Source organism: Amborella trichopoda, chromosome 2, assembly GCF_054954075.1.
Source record: "Amborella trichopoda isolate Santa Cruz 75 chromosome 2, AtrichopodaSantaCruz75HAP2 v2.0, whole genome shotgun sequence".
NCBI lineage: Eukaryota > Viridiplantae > Streptophyta > Magnoliopsida > Amborellales > Amborellaceae > Amborella > Amborella trichopoda.
In genome coordinates this window covers 52,055,826-52,076,552 of record NC_142337.1, presented here as the reverse complement: position 1 = coordinate 52,076,552, position 20,727 = coordinate 52,055,826, and the positions used below count along the sequence as shown (strand labels likewise).

Below are 20,727 nucleotides of genomic sequence, written 5' to 3'. Positions count from 1 at the left end.
TGTCAAAAGTAGAGGCAAAACTTGATCATGGTAATATTAGACGGTTCATTGACACCCATGGCTCTCTTAAGAGCAAGACATCCAAAAATAGGGGCTTAAACTGTTGTGTTTCTATGGCCATTAAAGGCCTTATAAGAGCTTGTATATAAATCTTTTCTTAGTGGAACATAAACTCAATGGAAATGTGGCCTTTTGTGGATCATACTAGGCAAATGCTATATGAAAATACTTAAACTTGGCTTGACGTGCTAGGGCAATCAAGTTGGCAAACCCATAGTACCTAGGTATGGAATTAAACAGATGATGATTTTGTGAGTCATCCCTTGATGATGTCAGAGTTGTTCGGATGAGTGAGCCGAGGGACTGTGTGACCCTTGTATGTGATGGTTGACTTTTAGAAATGAGGGCTAAAGCCTGATCCTTAGCCATCACATCACATGTACATATGATAGCTATATCGAGAATGCAAACTACCTTTCAAAGTGATGTGTGTACATGTGCGAGAGATTACCCTTATGCACCATAGAGCTCTGGTTGCACTATGGTCTAGGTGTCATTGGATTCGTCTTTGGGGGAGAACTTGTAGTCTATAAATTGGGATTGTGTCCCCTTACCTATTTGCTAACTTTGGTAGCTCAATAAACCCCTGCAGTAGTTTGTGAATCAAGGGAGCCGTTGAGTCAGCTTGAGAAAGTAAGTGTGGATTTTAGTCCACACTAGAAGATGGAGTGCTTCAGTGACATAATAATTCCTATACCTTTTCAAATTTAAATCCCATTAAAAATTATTTAGTTTTAATTATTTTGATATTGATTAAGTTTTAGATTTGTTATTTAAATTTTTATGAGTCTTTGGATATTTTATTTTTGCAAATTGAATCTATAAAATAAGAGAGATTCAATTTTCAATATTTAAAATATTCAGAGTAAAATAAAGTCTATTTCCCATTTTCTAAAAATCATTTTTATTATAACTCATTAAATATGTGGGGCCCATTATGAGCCATGGGCCCACAACAAAATAAAGCACATGACTAAATTGAGTGGGAGCCACATGAGGCCACCTAGGGTGGCAAGTCCCACTCAAGGAAACAATGCTTTTTAAGAATTGTGACAAGCCACCTTGGATTGTAGATCAAGTAATGAATTTTTATTATGATTTGAAAATAAGAGTGATTGATTTTAATTATGGAAAAATATAGCATGTTTGAAAATATTTTCCATAGTTTAATATTTGACGGGATTAGGTTTAGAAAACTAAAGGATAATGTTCCACATCATCATTTGAAACATGGTAGTTGATTTAAGAAATTGATTGTTCATATCTCCACCCCACAAGTCTTATATGATCAATGATCTAGATTTAATCTCACTAAAGATGATTAACCCTAAAGAAACCCTAATCGACAAATTTTTTATAAATAGGAGTCCCCTTTCCCATATTGTCTATACCTCTCTCTCTTCTCTCTACTCTCTCTCTCATATAGGGGCACGCCCACTTTTTATAGTTTCTATCTCTCTTCTCAACTTGAGATCTCTCTCTCATATATTCTAAGAGGGCCACACCCCACCTAGGTAGTCAAGAGGCGGGCATGCCCCACCAAAGAAGGTATAAGGCATTGAGGCCTTAATAATTGGCCTATAATAGTTCCATATGCTCTCTCTTGTTTTGAGGGTATGCTGTCCCATACTCTAGGCCCTTCTGCACCCAGCTGCTAATAGATTTATTAACTAACTAAGGGCCACCCACACTTCTTCGATCCAATGTGGCTATGCCGCCTTATTTGATAGTATATTGACCATTAATTCCGTGCGATGTGGGGTGTACTAAGCCCGATTGAGGTAATCTTCAACATCTTTTTTTTTTTGTTCTGCAGTATTTCTTTCTTATGCTTTTCTTATTCCCAAAACATTGTGTTGATTTCTTTTATTGAATAAAAGGGTTATATTTAGTGGTAATAAGTGAGAACCATATTTTGTTATTTATTTTCTTATTTTCAATAGATTTTATTGTACTTGAACCATTGTAAGTGATATAGTCGGTGAGAAAAGAAAAAATAAAAAACTTATATACACCATGCTAGATCACCTTGTTCAACTTTCAAAAATACCAAGGGAGTAAAAGAGACTCCTAAGAACCCCACTTCCAGCCATGGTGGTTTAGTCCCTCTTGATCGGCCCTCTAGGCCCCACTATAAGCCTATAACTTGCTTTAAGTGTGGCCAAATTGGTCACCTTTCAAGTGCGTGACCCTGCAGGCAATTTGACGCAGAAATCAATCTTGTAGAGGATAATGGGGAAGAGGATTTAATTGAGAACATTTCTGGATCCATATATGATGAAGAGCTTGAATTGGTACATGAAGAGATTGAGCCTGAGATGGGTGAAAGCTTAGTAATCCGCCGAGCTCTAAGCACTCCTAAGGCTAATCCATGTGAAGATTGGCTTCAGTCAAGCATTTTTAAGATCTGATGTAAAGCTGGTGGCAAAGTATGCACCATTGTAATCGATGGTGGTAGTTACGAGAACATAGTCTTACAAGAAATGGTGGAAAAGCTCACTCTGAAAACCAAGTCACATCTGAAGCCGTATCGCATTAAATGGTTCAAGAAAGGCAATGAGGTAAAAGTCTCTCAATGTTTATTTCTTTTTTGATGGTAAGGATATATAAAGATGAAGTATGGTGTGATGTTATTCAAATGGACGCATGTCAGGTACGTCTCAATTGGCCATGACAATTTGATAGGGGTGTAATCCATGATGGTCACAAAAACACTTATACTTTCCAAATGGGAATTGTGGAAGTTGTACTCCTACCTATCAAGGATGAAAGTGCTCCCAAATCCGGTGAAGAGGATTGTTGTAATTTTCTTCCCTTGGCTTTTTTTTTTTTTTAAAGTGTTGACTTTTGTCATACGTTATCTATTCGTTTGGATGAAAGTAATGAGAGTGGAGTTGTGTGTTGTGGTGGCTAAAGAAAAAATTGAGCCCACAAGTATACCAAGTGAGTTGGTATCCCTTTTAGAGGAGTTTAAAGACATATCCTTGGACGATCTTCGTAATGGACCACCTCCACCAAGGGACAAACACCACCATATTGATTTGATACTGGATCTAGTTTGCTAAACAAAGCTCACTGCAAGAGAAACATGAACTTTAACTAAAAAAGATTATCGAAAAGGAATAGATAGATCAATCATGCCTTTTAATAGCCAAGTGAGGCATTCATGCCTCGTTTAGCCACAATACTTTGGAATCATTAACAAGGAGAACCTGAGGGGTGTAGTTACCCAAGCAAAATAATGAAGGAGTAATTGATGATTCCTCCTACAAAAAATCCTAGCCAAAGATAGGCAATGCTCATAGGTCCACTATAGGGTCACAAGTGGCTAAACTATAAGACCTACATTTAAAAAAAAAAAAAAATTGAAAATCATTCTATAAACCTTTTTCAAAACCTTTTAAAAAATTTTCAAAAAATGTTCCACAATGGCATGAGCCAAAACTATCGTCCACTCTTCAATTTCAAAATTCAAAATGTTTAATCTGGTATGACATAAAAGGTCATGTGTATTTTAAAAATAAAAAATATCTAACCTCAAATAACTTAAACGGTCGATTGTATTTCATAAAAAAAAGGTCTTGGGCATGATGTTAAATTGCGAAGATCCATCATAGGCATGACATTAAACGGTGAAGTTTTGTCCTGGGCATGACATTAAACTACGAAGTTTTGTCCTAACCATATGACTCTAAATTGTAAAGACGTTCATTGCTGCATAACATAAAACATCCCAAGAAAAGCTCATGTCCAATAAACCCTAGTATTAAAATACCCTAGGTGACCAAGTGCGATTGCATGGCATCTCGAGGATGCTAAAAAAAATGGACTAGTGTGCTCTCTGACCATTTGGTATTAGGAACAACAACAAGGTCAAAAGTTGACAAGCAGGTGTCTACTTCTTTACTGCCCACCTGCACCTCGAAAAGTAGGGTGCGTCAAAGAGAGACAATTATAAACATCCAATTTGAAATTGCCTAGTTTTCTTAATCCATAAAAACCTTAAATACCTTAAAACTTATAACCCTGAACGATAGGGATCATACTAGCTTGGTAACAATACCATAGTTTATAATCCCTAAGAAAATTACCGAATCTAGGTTAATCTACCCCAATCCAATCAAATTTGCCCAAATCTAGGTAAACCGCCTAAATATGTCTAAAGATAGTCTAACTAATTCAGACTTACTCAAAACAACACAAAAGCCTAAAAAAACCTAGATCGGAACCTCTAGACACCTTAAAATCAAACCAGACTACAAGTAAATGGATCAGGAGGCCATCTAGCATCACCAAGAAAATTTTGGCCCAAGATAGTGCTAAAAACGTGATATGTGTCACGGACCTGGAGCATGCTCAGATCTCTAAGCTGTGTCGTACAATCTAAACATGTCCTTTTGTCTTCTGACATGACCTTTGATTGAACTTCTATTAAGACAATTTTTAAGGATTTTATAGTACTCAATTTCTATAAGAAGTCTAATCTATTTTGACTAGTCAACCAATCAAACCCTATCAACCCTAAAGATAGGTCTACGAGTCCTAATCCCAATTGGAATTCAACCCAACTAAAGGCTTTTATAAACTGCCCTCTAAAGTCTTTCTAAAAGACGTCAAGTCTTAGATAACCTAAGCCCCAAAACAACCTAAATTCCTAGAGAATCCCTTAGAGAAATCTTAGAGCTATGAAACCCTATGTGATCCAAGCGTAAGTCAATTCTTTACAACCTTAATTTTCTACCATCTTCAAAACCCTAGTTCATAAGCCTTAGGAACGTTATGCCCTAAGCAAAATCAAAACCCTAAGAAAAACATGTCTTAGGTACAAACTATTTAAGAAAGATACGGACAAGGAGTAAATCAACTTGCGATTTGACATGGGTCCCAACTTCAGGTTTCGGTTGTCTTAGGCCAACCGGTCTAGGTTTAAATAAAATTTTTTTTTTTTTATTTTAATTTTTACATTAATTTCTTTTCTTTTTTTGATTTCTTTATTAAATTACGTGATTTCGATCCGACTTTTCTAGTAGTTCTTAGAGAGGGTTGATCTTTCAAGATCAGTATCTATTTTTTAACGGTAATTTGACCGATCGCCATGATCTATATGGATTATGAATTTTAAAAATTTAGAATATAAATGTGGGGAGGTTTTATTTAAGATCTCTTCAGATTTGATTGCAAACAATCGTCAGAATTTGAATTTACACATTGGGAAAAAGACATAACTTCCCATTTAAACTTATGGTGTCATATACACCCTGGGGTCTATGAAAACCCGTGGAGCCCCTAATCCCTTTTCTTTCCCAAATTTTTAACTTTTTGGCCAATGTGCATTAATATTTCATAAGGAAGCCCACAAACTAGAACAAAAATAAAAAGATAGTTGCACAAGTTTTTCACATTGATGAAAGCTATTGCGAGTGTTGTTCAGAGAATTGCAAACCTGTAATATAGTAGCATTATCAGAGAGCTTAAGAACCTCTTTTGTGGGGGAAAATGCCATAGTCTGGGATACAAGTGAGGATGCTTGAAGCTCTAAAATTCTGGACTTTGTCGGAAAACTCGTATTTTCTGGTCCATCTCTCGCAGAACTGGTGGCCCACTTTGTTGCTTTGCTTCTTGATAGAGTAACTGTTGAACGACTTTGGCACTGACGCTTGATGTCTCTTTTCACCATGATGCCATTAATTGGATCCTCGAGGTCCACTCTTCTTATCAATATCAGTCTTTAACTACATGATTTTCAATGAGTTATTTTGACCAGTTTGTATCGACTCACTAAATTTCGAGAAGTTTTTGGTAGTGCAATGAATTTTCCCCATGCTTGTGGCTAGAATCATGACCTACCATTTTTTGTGATTTGTTGGCTTCTCGAAAGGGAATGGCTGGTCCCTTCGGTCTTTAATGGGGGCAAGAGATGGCAACTCTTATTTGGGGAGTGAAAGGAAAGTACATATTGCCTATCACGATAATATAGAAGGTGTATACGGTAATTTGTATATTTGGAAATATGTATATTGTAATCGATATATATGGGAATGGTAGGTATAATATCTTGTATTTATGGTATGTCTGAGTAGAGTATATGTGTCTTTGATTTGTTTTTATTTTTCTCATATGTATTTGCCTATTTAAGACAAGCTTGTACATTCATAATTTTCAATAGACACTGAGTCTCTTTAAATAAATCTGAGACTCTTCACATGGTATCAGAATGAGGTTTATCATAGCTGTGTCCATTCCTTGTATTTGAAGTATTGTCGTCAATTTTTAAGATGGCCCTGTTGCTCACCAAGTCGGTGCAATTTTTGTCGAGTCGTGTTTCAATTCTTTGTCGAGTCGTGTTTCAATTCTTTGTCGAGTCGTGTTTCAATTCTTTGCTGAGTCGTGTTTCGACTCTCTGATTTGTCCTCTCTATCGAGTCATGTTTCGACTATCTGATCTGTCTTTCTGCCAAGTCGTGTTTCAACTCTTTGGTCTATCTCTTTGCCAAGTCATATTTCGACTCTCTGATCTGTCTCTCTATCGAGTTGTGTTTCGACTATCTGATTTGTTTTATCACCTCCGCCTCGACTCTCTGATTTATTTTATCAGAGAGTAATTTGAGCATGGCAACCATTGTTTCTACTAGTCACGCTTCGCACCTGAAGACCCTGCTCATTTATGCAATTAGTGTTTAAACTCCAGTTGCTCTCTTTCATAACATCTTGAGTTTGAGGGGGAGTGTAACAGGAAAATATATATTGCCTATCACGTTAGTATAGAAGGTATATATTATAATCTTTATATTTGGGGAGGTGTTTATTGTAAGCAGTATATATGGGATAGGTAGGTACAATATCTTATATTTTATGGTAAGTCTGGGTTAAGTATAGGTGTTTGAGATTTATTTTTAATTTTCTCATATGCAAATATTTGTCTATTTAAAACAAACTTATATACTTATAATATTCAATGAACACTAAATCTCTTCAAAACAATCTGAGATTCTTCACAGGAGGGACATTGCTTGTGCAGAGAAAGGGAGAGAGATGGGAGGGTCACGTGGTAGTGAGAGAAAATGGGGGAGGGTTGCCGTGTAGAGACACAAAGGAGGGAAGGGTTGCAGTGTTGAGGGAGCAATGGTTGCGGTGTTGAGGGAGCAATGGGGGAAGGTTCATAAGAGAGTAAGAGAGAAGGCAAGATTAAAAGGAGAAAGTTATTTAGACCATGGGGTAAGCACAAAAAACGGGAGGCAGTTTTGTGAAATAAAAAAGCGATAAGGGGCCCTTTGACTATTTTGTAAACTTTAGGGATTCATAGGCTTATCGTGGATTTAAGAGTGTGCATGAGACTGTAAGTTTCAATCGGGGAATATGCGGCTTTATCCCACATAGAAATACTCGATCTTATTTTATATTTTACATTTAAGTCCCATTTTTTTGGCCTGGATATTATTATTCTTTCTTAAAATGTGAGACTAGATATTTTTATTTATTTATTTTGACAATACATCATATCAGGCTCAAATTTGGGATATCTATATTTCGCATAGTATGTACCGATAAAAATATAAATCAAATAAGGTATTATCTACTATGAGACTATTTTACTTTTGGTACAAAGAAGTCACAATCATTTTTAGCTACTAGATGTGAAATCCAAATGATTGAAATGTGTCACAATATTCGAGAAATATTATTTTGGATTTTGTGCCCAGTCAATGACACATCCTCAACCACCCGATTTCACATCCTATGATCAATAATGATAATGACCTCTTTGTATAAAAAATAAATGCTCACATTATATGCATTTTCAAAAAATAAATTGTAATAAATAAACTAACCCAATTAGTAATTACTCATGAAACGTGTAAGGTTATTTTAAATTTTTTGTTTATTGGGCAAAGATTTCATGCAACGGTTGTATAGTAATATAATGCAACAACCTTTAAAAACCATGTTATGGCCATTTGTGCGATCCAAATTTTGAAATATACCACCTTTTCATTCTAATGAACAAGTACAAAAAAAAAAAAAAAAAAATTGAAAACACAACTTAGAAAGTATTCTTTTAGCCCAATTAACATAGGTCGTTCGTTTTGGTGAGATGCTTAGATCTAGGCCTTAGACGTATTTTTCATCGACACTAATAGCTTCCCAAGAAGTATTGGGGTGACTACAACAAGGAGTATCACCTGCTCAAAGATAGCGGGATTCCTATTGATTGTCACTTCAGATCCCGATTGTCAGAGACCTCTCAATCGCATTGACTCAAAGATAGCAGTGGCTAAGAGGGACAACTTTAGACACCCCATCGAAATTCTGGCTAAGAGAACTCCTAAAAATTTCGATTCTAAGTCCAAAAGGACCAAAGAAACCTCAATAGACCATATGCAACATACACCCAATATAATTATTTCGAACTTACCCAAAAACTATCCCCAGTTGAAGTATACCCTGAGAGCTTTCCAACGGTCCAAGAATCACCCAAATGGGATCTACAGTTGGTCGGGCCTGGATTCTCGTCGCTCGGGTGTACGGAGGTGCCCTGCTCGATAACCCCCTCTCAAACAACTGCTTGACCCACGTGTGCGTGTGCGCCCGTGTGCTGAGGGCAGATAGGTATCCAACAATACGAGGATTTTAAAACAGTAAAGAGGTGGACTCGAACACCTACCTCACCAGTTGAATTTGTGGGATACACCCGGGCCTTATCCTCATTTATTTGGATGGCTTTATTATCACTAGATGAACAATGTTAAAAAAGAATAAAATGATTTTGAGTTTATAAAGGCTAAGATCTTGAAATTCACCAAATGAATGATCTAGATTTGTTTTTGAAGTGGACTAATTTTGACCTTATCTAGGGTTCAAATTGATTTTTTTTTGTTGGGATTGATTATTGAGATGAAGAGAGTGTGTGTGAAAATTTTTGGGTCATACAAATACCACAAACATGATTTTTTAGAAGCGTCGTTGCAATCTGATACAACCGTTGCATGAAATCATTGCCATTTAATCAATATTTTTGGACATTTAATACTGTTATCCTGTAAAGTAGTAACTTTTTGTTTAGGACTGTTTTAGGTAATTATTTATCGACAAAGTAGAAATTCACGATAGAAAGAAGAACATTTATTAATTATAAAAGAGAACAATATCATCCCCATATAGTTTGACATCACTTGCATGGAGCATTAAATGCCACTAATAATGGCGAAAAATACTCTTGCTATTTTTTTTTATTTTATAAAATAAAAGTAATTAGAGTAAAATAATATTGAGTACATTTAGTGTATGCTCACATGTACGTACCCTAATATAATCTTATTAATAAAATAAGATTTTAGTGCATTTTGCTTAAAAAAAAATATAAAAGTAATAAGTGGTTTTCTACTTCTTTATAATTCATTATTATTATTAGAACAATTGTTTCATGCGGGATGGACTGCATTTCTACGATACGGGATCTAAGAGGTATAAAGCATTCATCCTAGAGATGGATACAAATAGGTGGTCCATCAGAAAAATAATTGTAACAACAATCCAAATGTTTTTTAATATAATTATTATTTATAATTCATTTTTTTTTTCATATTCATAATCTCTATGTTAAAGATTATATATTCTCCAAAATTAAAGATCAAATTATATTTAAAAAATATATTTATTCTCAAGCCCGCGTTGCTATGTAGGCTAGCCGCTAACTGCATTCTTATTGTTATTATTATTATTTCGCATCAATTCACTTAACAGTTTGCACCGTATACTACTGCGACACCCATATTTACTTTACATTTTGCACTGTATACTACTGCGTACATTTTGCACTGTATACTACTGCGACACCCCATATTTACTCTACATTTTGCACTGTATACTACCGTGACACCCAACTAACGGCCGCGGGTAAATCGAATTCCATGGAAACACTCGTAGCTGATCACACCCCGGGTCTGCATTTTCTTACCAGGCGGCCTATAAAATTCTGTCACCGATGAATATGGCGATTTTTTGCTCCTAATTCTAGGTTTGTTTTTTCTTTTTTTAACAAATCCATTATCGTTTCGTTATCAGATCTCATTCCTCCATGGCCAATTACCTAGCTCAGTTTCAGACGATCAAGAGCTCGTCAAACTGCCTGGTCGTAGCAGGTGTGCACTAATTTCCATTACCTTGATTGGTTTCTCTGTGTTTCTCATGCATCTCTGATTAACTTTTTCATATGCATCATGGACGCTGAGGCTGATGTGATGAAGAACATTGAGAGGTCCACGGCCATTTTATCTCAATTCCGTGATTGTTGAATTTTGTTTGTGATTCGTTCTGGTTATTATAATGCTGGTCAAGATGAATTGAGTTCGGTTATCTGAAATTTAAGTAGTAATTTTGATGGGTCCAGTGGAACATTTTGTTCAAAACGTTAGGGGTATGGTGACCTGATGTTCGAAAAGCTATGCCAGTCTCTTCTATTGCTTATCAATTCATCTTGCCAGATTTTAGTTTATATTCTTTCATTGTCAAGTTCATCTCTTGCCTTTGCTTTCTGAGAGTTCTTGACAGTAATGTGAGAAATTGATCATTCAAATACTAAATCAGATCGATATTAATTGACCACATGATTCATTACCATCCATGAGGAGGAGCTGTGCATTTCTTGATTTTTCCATTCTGTATCAACTAAGCTAATATGCAATTATTACACAACATGAATCAGCTAACGGAAAATCTTAGATGTGCCTTAAAGTTGTCAATCTATGTTTCGAAGTCAATTGATTTAGGGCAGTACATGGTTATAACCAATTAGAATAAGAAGCAGTGGAACAGGTTTCTTTGCTTTCTCTCCCTAGCATAATGCCAGAGAGTTCTATGGACAAAAAGGAGGGTAGGAAGTTGACGCAATTGAGAAGTCACTTTTGTAGTTTTCATCAGCATATGCTTTCCTTGGCACTTGTATCCAGACAAATATTACTTAATAGAAGTGCCTTGGATGTGTTTTTAATTCCTTTTGTATCGGATCATGGTGATAAACAGCTTACCTTGGATGGGGTAATAGGTCACCTTGCCTAGATGCTTACGGAGGAAATTAAGAAAAGTGAAGAATCAAGTGAACACAGAACTAGGTCTTTCAGATTGTGTACACTTTAAAGGCAAGCTTTAAAATGCTTTTTACGTTAAGTTCTTACAAAAATAAATAAATGGTGGAACTACATATTAGGTATTTTAGATGATACTTGCACCCCTCACCCCCCACCGCCCACCGCCCACCCCCCACCCCCCACCCCCCACCCCCCACCCACCCAAAAATACCTTGTTAAAGTGCAGGAAAATTCTTTATGATTTAAAGTTTTAAACATCAATGATATTGGATGTGGTGCACTAGAATCTGAACTATGCCACTCAATGAGAGAGAAAAAGAGTAACTATAGTAGATTTCTATGTGAATACAAGTGATTTAAAATTCACCAATCTAGATCAGGAATCACCCATACAGATCGGGAATTGATCTCTACCACCCTGGTTCCTTGTCGGAACCAGGAATCGGTCCGAATTGGATGGAGTTGCCTTGTTCCGTTAGGCAACTGGGCAATCCAAATTGGCTAAATCGCCATTATACTTTTTATTTGTATTTATTACTTTAAGTTTTTATTTTTTTATTTTTATTGACCAATTTTCACACCGGAGAATCGTTTGATTCCCCAATCCAGGCTGGATTTCTGGAAGGCTAGTTGACCCGGCCGGTCTGGTTTTTGAAACGCTGGTGTGTACATTTTGTGTGAATACTGAATTAATATATTAGAATGAACTATTATATGGTCAAATATCTATTGAAACACAGTAAGAACTGAAATACTAGCCAGTCTTTAACAGACAAATGCGTCATTTGGCTCTGATTTTCTATACTTGGGATTATAAAATTCTGTTTATTCCTTGTCATCATCGAACTGCAGATCCTTAAAGGAGAAAAACAGTTCTGCAATAGGTAGGCCATCTAAAGTTGGTTGCTCTAGATTCTGGTGCAGTTCTAGTCAATTTTTTTTTTTTTTTTTAAAGTGAACAACAGTGTGTTTCTTGGGCATTCGTGAATACACACAGTAATTACCAAGTACAATTTGAGCATGCCTGTATATATCTGTATAGCCTTGGTGTACTGTTTTAACATTTGGAGCAATACTTTATAGTCGGTTACTTTGTGGGTTTGACTATTACACTCTTTCTTTCCTTTTACACTGTTGAGTTGCTTATGTCTTTTATACTTGTTTTATTTATTAGTTGAAGATGTTACTGTCAAGGATGGATTTGAGGCATGATTGCCATTCAAAAAAGCTTGTCTCAATAACAAGACTCGGAATCCTGTATATGTTGAAAATCTACCTGTTGAGTTCATATTGACAACTGATGCTCGCCTCCGCAGTCGCTTTCCACAGGAACAATATTTGTTTTGGTTCCGTGAACCCTATGCAACTGCAGTTCTTGTCACTTGTGAGGTAATATTCAGTATTCACCATCCTTGTCCTAGTTTCATACTTGTGAGGTTCTTTTTATTTTATACCCTTGTCTCAGTTTCATGCTCTCTCTACCCTTTCTTATGCTGCAAAATCATGTTCAATACATTTTTCAGATGGAAAAAATATGCTTTTACCATATGGATCTCGGACCTCTAGAATTTATCTTGTGATCCTAAAAAGTTCGGATAGAGTTCCCCAATATCTTGAGATTGAGATCACTAAAATTCAGGGTGTATGGAGAGCAATCTTGACCATAGCGAGCTTCTAGCTTTCACGATCCCACACTCCCAATCCCTCTCCACTCCTGACCCCAACTCTGGTACAATCTACAGAGCAGATCATGTTCAAGCATGGGCATTTTTCTTTTTCTCACATAATATCTTTGTATGCTTGTCTTCAAATAGTCCTTTCTGTTTTTTCATAATCGTCATAGAGTCTCAATCCACTTCAAGTATCAAACCAACATAATCAATTGTCCTACAGGGACTTGCATATGTGTCACAATAAATTATAGAGGTCATAGGCTCTAAGGTGATCTTGTTCCAGATTGCTCATCGAAAGCAGATCAATAGCTGATATGGTGGCCCAGAATGGGGTCTCGCGAGTGGGTTTGATTGTATGGGAATCTCTCATTTGCTGTAATATTATCTTTGCAGTGCTCTTCTTCTGCTAATCCTTAATCCACAGAGGTTATTTATCAGAAAAGAGAAAATACCTTGAAAACTATTACTAGACACATTATACGATTAGAGAATCTAGTGTCTGGACCCATAAAACAAGAGTATCTAATGTTCATTACAATTGGACTGAAATGTTTGTTTGTAGACATAAAGTGAGTAATCGATGATAGATGTACAAATTCTATTTTTGATAGCTTTGTATTGCCTATTATATGCATAAACATTGTCAGAATTGTCCATTCTTTGTTAGGCTTAGGCCAATGCTAAAATGCTGTAGCCTTCATAGCTATGGCCCAAATTCTCATGGCATGGATCTTTTGTCAAACACTAAATCCCCTCTCCTTTTCTCTCTGCAGTATTCTATTTTATTGAAGTTTCATTATTTGGATCAGTGTTTTAAAATGCGGGATGCGGCCCTGATGCGGTGGGGGGCCGATGCAGCTCGATGTGACCCGGATGCGGGTGCATCGCGATGATGCAGTCAATAAATGTAAAAAAATTCTAAAAAATCTAAAAAAATAAGGTAATGCATAGAAAAAATATGAAGGTGATATATGTGATAATAGGTATTTTAGTTTAATGATTAACTTCAAAACTATTAGCTGTCGGAGATTTCTGTATCCAGTTCTCCACTATCCCTTGATAGAAACTAGAAACTTGAAACTAGCTTCATAAAGCATTCAACAATCAACAACCATAAGCACAAATTTGCACCATAAGCACAGCCATCAACAACCACAAGTACAACCATAAGCACAAAATAGTGATATTACAAAATACAAACCAAAATTCAAGCTCAAGAAGAGCTAATAGTTAATAAATTAATACAATCATCCATTTTGAGAATCAATTTTGAAATTTGAACTTCATTTTTTCAAATATCAATCAGACAAGTCATCTTGAGAGTCGTCATGCGCATCATCAATATCATCCTCGACGACCTCCATGTATTCTTCTTCATCAATCTCCTCTGAGTCACCTTCCTCCTCGACCTCTGAAGCTAATGGGCGAGTGTGACTAGACCCAGCAACTCCTCTACTCCTTTGTGCTCTAGTGTTAGGTCGATCTTTTTCATTAACCCCTGTTGCTAGCTCGACATCAAGCCATGTAAGATCCTAACCCTCAAACACACACTCTTGTCTTGGATCCACGGTCCGCTCACTTATGGAATCATCATCAGCTTCATATAATTGAATAGGGTTGAGCTTCGTACGATTTTCATACCTTTCCCTAAGCCGCTCGTTATACCGCACATAAACCAAATCATTCAACTTTTTCTGCTCCAACCTATTTCTTTTTTTTGTATGGAGCTGTGGTAGAAATTTGAAATCAGATAAATTAGATTTTAGATTAGAAAATTGAAATTCAAGACATAAGGATTAAGGAATAAGGAGTAAATGACTTACATGCTCAAATGCACTCCAATTGCGCTCACAACCAGATGAGCTACATGTGAGATGCAACACTCGAATAGCGAAACGTTGTAGATTTGGTGTCTCGCTTCCATATAATGCCCACCATGCAGCTGTATAATATTTTATAATTTAGAATATAGTTAAAAGTTAAGGGTATAAAATAAACAATGAAACTATACATAAAGTAAGAGACAAGTAAGATTGTTTTTGGGCTTTTGGCTTTTACCTGGATCTGTAGTGTCCCTATTTCGAGTGGCAATATCTCTCCCAAAGTTTTCCAAGGCTAACTTGAACTTAATCAATTCATGGCTCTGGATCTCATCCTGGATATCTTTGTCTGGCACCAACCGCTCCAGCACATCTAAGAACCCACCATTTATTACACGATCTGACTCACTGGATGGGTGCTTGTAGTGAAGAGATGGGTTTAGAAAATAACCGGCTGAATGGAGGTGCCTGTGAAGCTGGGTATCCCATCTCCTATCAATAATTTCAAGCATAGCCTTGCGCATATTTTCACCATCCTTTAAAACATCTTTTATTTCAGTTATTGCCCTATTCATTGCCTCATGTATTGCATCACCATCAATCAGTCGAAGCACTCTCACTAAAAGGCGAGCCACCTCCAATGCAATAATTATTTGACTCCAAAAAGATGTATTCAAAGTAATTTTTTCAGCTTTTCTCCTATCCTTATGCTTTGACCATTTGCTTTGACTCCATTGCTCTGAAGCGAACATGGTCCTCAAGGCACTTTTTTGCTTGGCTAGGCTTCGAAGAGTGAGAAATGGCGTGGCAAATCTAGTGATACCCGGTCTCACTAATTCTCTCTTCTTTGTAAAAGACCTCATCATGCTTAGGACTATGGTGTGATTGTAAACAAATCCAACAACAAACATAGCTCTTGAAATCACCTCACTAAGTAAAGATGTTGTACCCATTTCTTTAAGCATAAGATTAACACAGTGAGCTGCACAAGGTGTCCAAAACATATGCTTCCTTTTCAAAGTCAAGAAATGCCCAGCTGCAACATAGTTGGCACCATTGTCAGTGATAATTTGTACCACATTTTGCTCCCTAACAAAATCGACAATCTCATCCATCAAGCCAGATAAGTATCTACCATCATGTGACTTGTCTGATGCATCAATAGACTTAATAAAAAAAGTACCTGTTGGGCAGTTAACCAAAAAATTAATGAAAGCCCTTGATTTCCCATCGGACCAACCATCACACATAATAGTGGCCCCATATTTCTCCCACCCTTCTCTCTGAGAAGTCAAAATTTTATTCACATCAAATACAACATCCTTCAACAGTGGCTCCCTAACCTCATGTAGTGAAGGAGGAATAAGTCCTGGGCCATATTGCCCAATTGCCTGGACCATACATGCAAAACTATCCAGAGTTATAGTATTAAGAGGAATGCCGGCCATGTAAATCCACTTTGCAATCCACTCACATACCGACTTCCTTTGTTCTTTCTTATATTTATTGTCAATTGTGGTTTGTTTTGTTTTTTTCTCTCTCCTAAACCACAATTTCGGAGCTAGGGGTGAAAAAAGAATCCATTGGCCCCTAAGAGAGAGGTGTTCTTCTCTCAGCACTACCACCAATATTTATAACCCTCTCTCTTGCGGTTGGAGTATGAGTTCCCCTTTGCCTCGTAGCAACATTAGACATATCATCATCATCATCATCATCATCAACATCTTCAAATAATTGCATATCATCAAGTAATTCTTTTTTTTTTTGTTTTTCTCTTTATCTTTTTTCAATCTATCCAAATATTCTCTAATATCCTTTTTTATATCATCTGTAGCTTGTGGGCATGCTCTTACATTTCCAAAAATTCCGACTAAATGCTCTTTTTGTCAAAAAATACCACCCATATAAGTATTTCCACAGAGCAAGCATATCACACAATTTCTATCTTTTGGATTTTTTAGGTTAGCATATTTCTAAGCTGGATCCTTGTTACTAGAAGATTGGGAAGAAGACATTGCCCCAAAAATAAGTATAACAATATTATTGTTAAGAAGGAATAAAAAGTTACCGACCCTATGAAGTAGTGCTCGATTTCTTCACGGCCTTTGAAATCCCCAATTTCTTATCACAAATTCACCTTAACATCCCCAAATCAACAATAAAAGGCATCAAATGAACATCCAAGTATCAAACAACCACCAAATCGAAGATTTGGATGAAAAAAAAATTTTCCCCAAATTTTTTTTTTCCTTCAATTTGATACAAAAAAAGCCACAAAAAGTGGCTGGAAATCTTCGATTAGGGGGTATAGTAACCCCCCAAACAGTTTCCCTAACATTGGAACAAAAAAAGACCATTTTGCCCCTCCCAGAGGGCAAAATCGAAATTTTTTTTCGTGGAAACAGATGCGGGCGAGATGCGGTTTGATGCGGCCATGATGAGGCCTGATGCGGCGCATATGCGGTCGCATCTGTCAAAAGCGCATATGCGCCTGAACGGGATGCGGATGCGAGAACCTTCTGCATGATGCGGCCGCATATGCGGCGTTGTGGCCGCATTTTAAAACACTGATTTGGATTTAGGTTGGTTAATTACCTAGAGTGGAGGGATATATGGAACTAGAATGCACATTTTGATCATGCATTTTGTGTTACATATCAGTCTTTACCTTGTGCTTGTTATTCTTGTGTGTTGCTACCTATGCGATGTGGGTTTCTTTGCTCCTCCCTTTCCTCACTCATATTCATTAAATTAGATTTTCTGTGGGAACTCTCTGCCTTTTCTCTTTTCATTTATCTTGTTTAAGGACTTGTAGTGTCACATTTTCTGTGTATCCTTTTGGAGCATGAGGTTCATGCTATCCTGTATCTTGGTTGAACATAAAACTTCAATTTTAGATCATATGTTCCCATCATGTTTTATTGTCAAGTTTGTGTTATTATGAAGATATTGATTTCTTAACACAAATGGTTTGTGCACCTCAAAGTTTGTTTTTTTACTATCATTCTGGAATATTATATTTTGAAGTTTTTAATGTTAAGGTTCTTGACTTATGCATAGTATTTGGAACTTCCAATCATGGGCTCCTTAAACTATGTAACATATGGTACATAATAGTTATGAGATTTGATTTGGGCTCCTGGTAAGGAGTTTGTATAGATTTGAAAAGAACAGAATTGTTTCATGAATTTTCCAAAAAAATAATCATTTTGTCAGAGAAAAGATGTTCTGAAACTGCATCATTAGGAAGGGCATGCACCCTCTCTTTTGAAATGGTACCATTATTTCAATGTGAATTTAATTCCAACTTAAGTCTTTATTCTTCTTACACACATTAACAAGATTGCCCTGCTTGATTGCATGAGCTGTTTCAATTGGTACTGCACATGCTTACAAGTGCTGCAAACTAGATATACATGGAGCAGAAACATCTGTATGGGAAGATATTGATTCCAGGATAATTGAATCTATTAGAAATACTTTGGACAGATGTGTTTCAATTCTAGGAGGAGGAGATTTGCAAGCTCAGTGAACAACCTTTCATGCCAGTGTGGAGTTTTTGTAACTTCTTTATTTTGAAGGTAGGCTTTCGTGCTGTTATCTATTCTATTTTTGTCAGAGTGATCATTCTAATGAATGTCTGTTCACATACAAAAGATGAGTGGGAGTTTTCTATGGTATTAAAGTGGTCACTAGCTGGACTCCTAATATTTTGTCTTTGGTCCTCAGGAGAGCTTAGCTTTCATGTTTGAGATGGCTCATCTCCATCTCCTTGCGAGAATATGATGAACTAGAACTTTGATATCTAGAAACAGGTTTGTGATGGGAGTATTTTGCTTTGGAAAATACTTTGCTGTTTAAAAATAATATCCCTTTTCTTCCATAGTGTTTTGGAAGGTATAATGTGTTGGAAAGTGTGTTTTATCCTATTTGCAAAAAGAGAAGTAGTAGGTTATTTATTCCACATGGAAGATGTGGATGAGGGAAGCCTTGCTTAAATATGTGGATGTTCTCTTCACTTGTATTCTAAAAACCAAATGCGGAAAAGGGCTTTGCAGGGAAATCATAACATGAGAACTTGTACTCTCATGTGCGTGTGCGTGTGCGTGTGCGTGTGCGTGTGCGTGGGCGTGGGCGAGGGCGAGGGCGAGGGCGAGGGCGAGGGCGAGGGCGAGGGCGAGGGCGGGGGGTGCAAGGGCGTTTGATGGCGCACTTTACACTTTGCACACTCCATGAAGCGCCCTTGTCCAAGCACGTGTCTAGTTCGGGCTCGTGGCTCGTCTTTCTTTTTACCGCAGCTAGCTTAGCCTTTAGTAGACTATAGTGGCGTCCTGGTAATGTGTCTTTTGAACTTAACACAATTCTGGTGGATTGGTGCACTCTGGTGAACTATGCCCCATTGGATAGTTCATGTGGATCGGCCTGTTGTGGAGAATTGTGCCTCACCAGCGAAGACATGCGATATTGGTGGATTGGTGTGCTTCGGTACTTGTGTTCCATTGATGAAGAAGTTGTACATAATGTGTGACGGTTGTTTCTCTAGAACCGAAGAGACATCGTGTGACTTTTGACTTACGCTTGGAAAGCATGACCACTGCTTTCCTAGAACCCAAAAAGTTACTGCATGACCGTTGGATGTCGAGTTGTAGCGTATGCACTGCATTGGCGGTTGAGATTTTGAGAGGTGCAATTCTTGACTTATGTAGTTACATGGAGTTGCCAAAAGCACTTTATCTCTTTTTAAATAGGAAATTGTTTCCTCTAGTTTTTATACGACTTTAACATATTAAATTTTCTTCTTTTTAAAGTGTTTTGTGAGAACTCTCTCTCTAGAATGAGGCAACTCTGGTGCTTTTGATCTCATAATACTTGTGCATTTGTATAGTTTTCATAATCCTCTTCTCCCACATATCCTGAGGACAAATTTGCCTGGTGGAGATGCAAACTGATTCTTATTAGTAAGAGCCAAATATTGTCTTGAGAAAGCGATATATCACGCTTGCAATAAGAGATATTGTATGATATTTTGTTTATTATTTTACCTGTTTCACCCTCCCATTTCCAACAATTCAAGACAATAGCCCAGGTGAAATATGGAGTCTTTCAAAGCAGTGATATTGACCACTTTGATGGGGTCGAACTTTTAGAGGTGGCAAGTACAACAGCGAGAGGAGAAGTCAAAACTTCACCGGAAGTGGATAGAGAATGACTTCACATGCAATTGAGACATCTTCAACGCACTCACAATCCCCATCTTCAACACGAATGGACCTTTTTCTACAAAAAAAGATGTATGTAATGAGTTGGAGATCAAATACAAGACCAAATAATCAAGCAATCAAACATTTTTTATTTCCAATTACCTTGACTTTAAATTTACTGAAAATAAGCCTATGCTTAGTTAAGTATATGAATTACAGCTTCTTAAATGCTGCAGAGTGGAGTTGAGTGAGGCTTTCAAAGGTGAGAGCCATTACTCATAAGTTACCCCCATCATGGAGAGAGTACCAAAAGAAAATAAAACATAAGAAGGTTGATGTTGATCTTGTTCAACTTCAATAGTCTCTTCGTATTGAAGAAGAGAATAGGCTTTTGGAAATGAAAGATGTGGCTATGGAAAATTTAGTTGGCAAGGGACTTTTTGATAGAGGGCAAAAATATTCTTATTTTTAATTTATTTTTAAGTTTTTCAATTTCAAAGGATGTATACTATGATTTTAGTTCGAGATTTTATTTTTCGGGTTTTTAAGTTTTTTTAAGGGATTCTAGGGTTTTTATATTTTTTTATTCACTTCATGAGTACCACCCACAAGCACTATTCACAAGTACTGTTCATGGATACTGTTCACATGGGCAGTGTTTTAAAAAGTGGGCCGCCCCGTGCCTAGGTGGCCACTTAGGCGGTCCAAAAGGCCTGGGTGCATCGCTCAGACCTAGCCGGCCAAATTAGGCGGATATCCCTAGGAGGCTGCCCAGGGGCAGAAATGCGACTCCTTGAGGGTATTTTTAGGTCATTTTTTTTATTACTAAAGGGGCAAAATTGTGGGTTTTAGGTTCATTTGAAACCTAAAATCCATTAGAGGCTATTTGA

General features: G+C 36.9%; 1 pseudogene across 1 annotated transcript in view; it reads left to right on the top strand.

Annotated features, from left to right (window-relative positions):
- The first annotated feature begins 9,860 nt into the window (after window positions 1-9,860).
- Window positions 9,861-20,727, top strand: part of LOC18431540 (trafficking protein particle complex II-specific subunit 130 homolog) — a 40,167-nt pseudogene continuing 29,300 nt past the window's right edge. Inside the window, exons 1-3 of the transcript XR_016049570.1 lie at window positions 9,861-10,198; window positions 12,318-12,532; window positions 18,126-18,217. The product of XR_016049570.1 is annotated as a trafficking protein particle complex II-specific subunit 130 homolog (transcript). The remainder of the gene's footprint in view (window positions 10,199-12,317; window positions 12,533-18,125; window positions 18,218-20,727) is intronic.